The sequence below is a fragment of the Lissotriton helveticus genome, chromosome 7 (genome assembly GCF_964261635.1).
Source record: "Lissotriton helveticus chromosome 7, aLisHel1.1, whole genome shotgun sequence".
Classification (NCBI taxonomy): domain Eukaryota; kingdom Metazoa; phylum Chordata; class Amphibia; order Caudata; family Salamandridae; genus Lissotriton; species Lissotriton helveticus.
Window position 1 is genome coordinate 972,929,273 of NC_136068.1, and position 6,496 is coordinate 972,935,768.

At 41.9% G+C, this 6,496-nt stretch overlaps 1 long non-coding RNA gene across 1 annotated transcript; it reads left to right on the plus strand.

Moving 5' to 3' along the window:
• Positions 1-626: 626 nt before the first annotated feature.
• On the plus strand, positions 627-3,816 carry LOC144767163 (uncharacterized). Its single transcript, XR_013598086.1, has 3 exons — positions 627-831; positions 2,280-2,411; positions 3,369-3,816. It is a non-coding gene; the product is annotated as an uncharacterized LOC144767163 (long non-coding RNA).
• The last annotated feature ends 2,680 nt before the right edge of the window (positions 3,817-6,496 follow it).

Genomic DNA, 6,496 nt, shown 5'->3' on the forward strand with positions numbered 1-6,496 from the left:
GTGGAAAACTCATTGAGCTCAATGCTATAGTGTGTTTTAGGATTGTGTTGCTTACTGCCAATACTGTATTAATTGTGTGCACAAACTTTATTGCTCCTTTGCAAAGTAATTACATGAGAGTACTCATAACGAGAAAAGTACATTTTTATAACTGTTGGTTCTAAAAATAAAACAACTATATCTGTGGATATAAAAACAATTGGTCTGGAGTTCAGTCCTTGAGTGTGTGAAACCTTTTGCTGACTGAGTGTGTACAACAAATGCTTTACACTGTCCTCTGGTACTGCCTTACTGCTCGACCAAGCTACCACTTTGGAGAGTAAGGTCAGTTCTGACTTTTAACTCTGTTATACCTCTGAGGTTGGTGGACTCTACACACACTGTACTTCATTCTAGTGCAGTATATATAGAGCCACTTTCTCACAGTCCTCCATCGCATCTATGCATTTTTGCTGGCAAAAATAAAATGGAAATGCCGACTTACTGAACAATTGGCCCGTCTGGAATAGGTGGAGTAGGTCAGGTGGTACTGGCTTTGTTAGTTAGTATTCTGCAATCAGAATGATTATGGAACATTTGATTAGTGTTCATATAAGTAGACGGTCCGTGAATCTTGCAAGCCAGTAGTTGTTTAGATAGGTCAATTTTATTGCATCTGTTGCTTCCTAAAATGTTTGAGCGATTTTTTTGTTTGATTTTTTTGTTTCACAGCACTCAATGTTTCTCTCTTTCTTCATTTTTTCTTACATGATCCGCACCGAGGGTCCGAATCGGCGGGAGAACAACCACCAGAGAAGCGCTCCTCTACCGAGGATCCTGCTGCAGGCCCCAGTAAGTCATACAGTGCTTATATTATTAACAATTATATTTCCCTAACTTTTAACACACCTTATTTTTTCCAAACTATTAATTAAGCTTCCTCCTAATTCCATGTTTAACAAAAGCTTCTTTGATCTTCATTATCTGTTTTCCAACTTTTGGGTATTCCTGCCTTTCAGATCCTCCCAACTGCCTCTGCTATGACTCTCTGTACTACTACTATTAGACTGTCTGTAGCTAAGCTTGCCCTGTTGGCCACTCTTTAGTTAAGGTATTCTTTTGAATAAAGCTGTGATAGAATAGCTGTAGCCACTGGGTCCACTCCTGTCTTTTGCGTTGTCCTCTTTAATCTCTAGGCTTCGACAATTCCCACCAACAAAATGCGCAACCAGATGTTTGTCTAGTATTTTTTGTTAGGTTAGTAGTACATACTACTACTACTGCTGTGGGAATTCTGCACAGCCACATGCAGAACTATGCAAAAGAAAATAGGATGTTGGTGATGGGAGGTTGGACCTTACTTACACCTCAGTCACAGAACTCAGAAGAATCCACAATTCACTGACCGACTAGCTATAGTGTCTCAGTTATAAGTCATTTGTCCCGACCCCCCACACGAAGATACCCAATGATTTATTACACAACCCAGAACATAACACCCTTTCGCTCACTCACTCGTGTAAGTCCACAACACCACAGACACTCCAAATATACCAGAGTCTATGTGCAAGTTCAAAAGCTTAATTTAAAAAAAAATAATAACACGCTTTGTAAGTTGTTCCATGAAATACATCCAGCTCCACCATGCAAAACAAAGAAGATTAAAACTAAACATTTGTACAACTAGTGCACGATAGAGAACTGTGGGAATTGTGGGAGACCCCTCACCGTTGAACGTATACTGGTTACACATGCATCTTTCGTAAGCTCTGCAAATCTCTGGTTCTTAGAAGGCAATCTTCCCATCTGCCTATTATGACAAAATTGGGCACATTAGACAGTATAAAATCCAATTATGCAAGCTTTTTACAGTCATGCCAAAAAGTGTAACATTATGGCTAAGCAATAGGGACCGACTAATCAAACTCCATTAAAAAAGTGCCTTGTTTGTCAACCTCTTCAGTTCTATGCAACACTCATGTGTCCTCAAAGGCGTCTTACTGCGCAACAAGCTGCGAGGTAACATGCGCAAAACAGTAGACATGAATCTAAAATGGTTACATGGCTCAGGCTAACTTTCCAGAGACTAGAGTAGGAGTAAAGATGAGATGACCCTAGGGACCATAAAATAAATTAATACTACTAATGTCTATCTACTGACTCTACTGTAGTACGCAATTTGGACTAGTGATGATTTATGTTGTACATTAACTGTTTTTTCAATCTTCCTTCTTGGTGAAAAAACGAGTAAAATAGGGGGAGGTGTGCAGACATCTAAAAAGGTGTACTTGTTTTTATAGGTGCACAACCAGTACCAACCACCAGTGCTGACGGGGACAGCGGCGATGCTAATGCTGTCATCCAGGAGGGGGCAGGAGATGCGGCACCTGCAGGAGCACCAGTGGGGGAGGAAACAGCAGCGGTGGGCGATGGTAAGTTATATTCATTACTTATTGGCATTACTAGGTGGAAGGGGAACATTTCCCTCACTGTACTGTGAGACGTATTAAGTAAGTATGAACTTGAAGTTGTACTGGTCAATATACAACGGTTGAAGAAGACACCCTTTACTTAGCATTACCAATGCATTAGCAATAGCATTACCAGCGTGAGTTGAGTTAACAAAGGCCTCTTCTAACAGACTCCAACTCAGCTGTGAAAGTCATGGAGAAGACTAAAAGTCAGATCAGATGACCTTGATGGATGTGTTGAACAAAAAGGGAAAGAAGTGAACTAGGGTGGAAGGAGGAAGGATGAAAGATGTTATACGACTAGTATAGAAGGATATTTTGGAAGCAGCATGCAGGTGGCTGATAGGAATCAGATGCATGGGTTGTTGAAGGATGGGTGGAAGGTGAAAGAAGATGCCTGCCTGGGTGGGCGACACAATATGGGTGGATAGTGGATAGCAAGAATCATAAGTGGTGTTTGTGTCAAACCCAAAGCCAAGTCAAGGAAGGAAGCAGTGGACGCATGGGTGGTTGTTGGTGAAAGTGAAACCAGCTAAGGTTTGTTAAGCTATACCTAATAAAGAATGATAGACATTCACTTTTATTGGATGGATGCCCCCTGGATGTATTGTATTCATCATAGGTGGAGACAGTCACTGGATGCAGAGTCTTACTTTGAACATAATATAAAAGGAGATACGAAAAAGACTGGTGTTCTTTTATGTACTGAAGTCCATCCATAGTACTAGGGCAAGTATAATGCCGGAAAAAAGTCCAACAAATGTTAGAGGCCGGGGAAGCAGGAGGATAGATACTTAAAGTTATCACCAATTTTATGTACTGCGCTTGCTAGTGCTACTGTGCCACTATGTGTTGAATTAATTTTGTGTTACTGTTTTGCTAAGAGTTTCTGTTACAATTCTGTTTCTTTCTTTACAGATACTCCTTCCCAAAAACCATCCCGGAAGGAGTTGGCAGCCAGGGCCCGGCAAAAGAAACTGCAGGCCTTAGTGGAGGAATACCGCCGGCTGGTGGCTCAGGCCGAGGAGGAGGAGGCGGTGGCAGCAGCTGCTGTCTCTTCCAATGCCCCGGGCCCCAGCCAGGCCCCGTCTGCAGCAGTACGGGGACGCGGTCAGGCAGCTGCCCACCACCGGCATTTGTCAACATCTGCCGCCCCTGCACATGGATGCAAATGTGGATGCCGTGCATTTTGGCAACAACTTCTCCTCCGAATGGCAAAGCTGGAGGACCAATTAGAGGAGCGTGTCATAATCCTGGTGGACAAACGCCTTAAAGCCCGCCGATTATAATGGACCCTGTAGATTTGCCAATTTTTTAATACTTTTGTTGGTGGGCTGGAATTGGGTGTTGGGGTTTTTCTTGGACATTCTTTGGACTTGGACATTGGTTGGGGTTAGGGAGAGGGGTGGGTGAGGTGTGGGATAGGCTATTTTTTAATGAAAATAAATGTTATTTATTTTAACGTACACATGATGTTAATGTTTTGTGGTGGGGTTACTGTTTCACGAATTAATGTACGTCACAAGATTTACTTGCAGATGCAGGGCAGCAGCCAGTGTTTGATTTAAATAATTGGCCAAATTTGTAACATGCAAACAGAGAGATGCGGTACCCCTCACTGAGTTATATTTGTCCTACTAGTACTACCAGTTGCTCCTCCTACTCCATTATACCTCCCAGCAAACTTATCTTACCTGTGATTGATGATGATTAAGTTGGGCACAGCAATGGCTGCATGGTTTCCCAAGACAATGGAGAAGATGCCGTGGTTGTGGTGGTAGTAGTAGACACTGGCACTAGCATTTGCAAACAAAAACAAAGAGACAGTCATTTGCCTGAGAGAGACTGTGGGAGTAGTAGAAAAGTACAGTACATAAAAAGACTGACAAACAAACAATATTGCAACTGCTAAACTAAAAGAAAACAATGGTGTCGGGGACAGCCTAGTACATGATGATAAGAAGTTCAACTGTAGTTGTGTTGAAGGAGTCACTTAAACACAATCCTAATTCGTAAACGTTAATGCTGTAAAATTAAATCCAAACAATGCCGGCAATTAATAAGATATATTCGGTGAGTCCCTTTGGAAAATGAATTGGCTTGTACATTCACTGAGCATGGGTGGGCAAGCAGAAAAACATCCTCGCCCTGCCTCGTTGACATTTAACCCCTTGGGCGCGGCCGCGATTCTGCACCTGTGCGGCATTTTTCAAAGTGGGCGGGATCATGACGCCCCTAGCCGTCATCAGCACACGAGCCCCGTGATGCATGACGGCTGGGGGCCGTCATCAGCATCGAAGGAGTTAATTAGTGTTGCTTTCACCACATCTGCCCCAGCAAGCGTGTGATCAATTGTTGCTGTAGATTTAATGTAGTCACATCACACCTCAATATAAAACCACACAGTCCGGGGGAAGAGGGTTAGGGTTTGATGAATGGATGGGAAGGGGGGTTTGGGGAAAGGTTTGACAAAGAAAAACAGTACGCATGGAGACAACAAAAGCAAAATCATGAAAACGATGATTGATGATCCACTACCCAATAAATCTAAACTAAAGGTAGAAAAAGAAAATGCATGCACGATGAAGATAACTTGATGGTTAATAATGAGTAGTACTTAACTACTACTACACAATTCAACAGTACAAGTAAGTATTTATTATATATGACATTTGCCTTGGCTGTATGCCCTCAGAGAAACCCTAATACCTGCTGTACCGGGCTGAAAGCTAGCAAAGAAAATTAAAAAATAGTTTTAGAGGGCAATTACCAAACACAGTCGTAAAATGAATGAAGAGAAAAAAGGAATCAAATTATTAAAAATACGAAAATGATACTAAAGTTACTGTATTATCCAGGTCCAAATGTGTAGTTGTATCTCGTCATTCATCTTGGTCCTCCCTTCTATGGACACTCTGAACATCATTCTTGGTTGCCACTGGCTGGCTGATGAGGATTGGTAAGGTAAATGTGAGTTGTTGCTCCAAGTATAATAACACTGGGTAAAAGGCTGGCCTGTAAGTTATGATGGAAAAACAAAAGGGGTATTAAAAAATAAATGAATGAAAAAGTAAAAATCAATTACGGTGTAGTACAAAAAGACAAGACTCGTGATGTCGTGAGCTAGAAGACTTTCAGACTGAGGCGGCTTGGATACATTGTGTCTACTCTACTAGTTACACAGCATTAATCTAGAAGAACAACAAGATCGGAGCCAGCATAGCACAGGCCCACGGCACCGGGCCACCTGTGAGTCCGTGACCCAAACTCCATTTACCTTAATTATTCCACTTCCTGAAACGTATTCCATCAATCATCTCAGATCCAACTGACTGACTGCGTGCAAAGATAGTATCGTCATTATCATCATCGGGTGTGGTACGTGTACGTGTTGTCCAACAGACCAACAGCAACTCAGTCTGTGAGTGACTCCGATTAAGTAAGTCCAGACTGCACCTGCAGTAGTAGGAGTACAATTGGCTAATATTATTAAACAACATGGAAACATTGACTATCACTTGAATCACAAGTACTTTGTTATTATTTAAACTACTAGTATAGTTCTACTTCATGCACACTTGCTCAGAGTCAGCAAGCATCCAATGCAATGCATGGCATCATTGATTTCATATACCTGTCTTACTCTTCTCTTTGGCTGTCGGATCAGAGATACTGAGCCTTCTGAAAGTGATGACGAGTTTACTTTAGTTTTGGATGCCTGCTCAATTTCTGACAGTGAGAAGTTGTGTATGCCTGCAGACAGAGGTGGTAGCCTTAAGACAGTGATGAGTTTTGGATTGGAAACAAAACAGAAGATGGCAATATTCACGTACGTTTCACTTGTTATGGAGGGACTGTTAGAGGATACATTATTGCACTATTCTCCATATCCATCCAATGTCTGGCAAGATGGAAATGTATTTAGGGCGAGTCAGGAAGATGGAGCAGGACTCTGAGGAGTGGAGTGGACAGTTAAATGCACAGACGTGCAACTCCAATAGGTAAATAAAAATAAGAGGCAGTGTTAATGGATTTGTTGTGGTTTG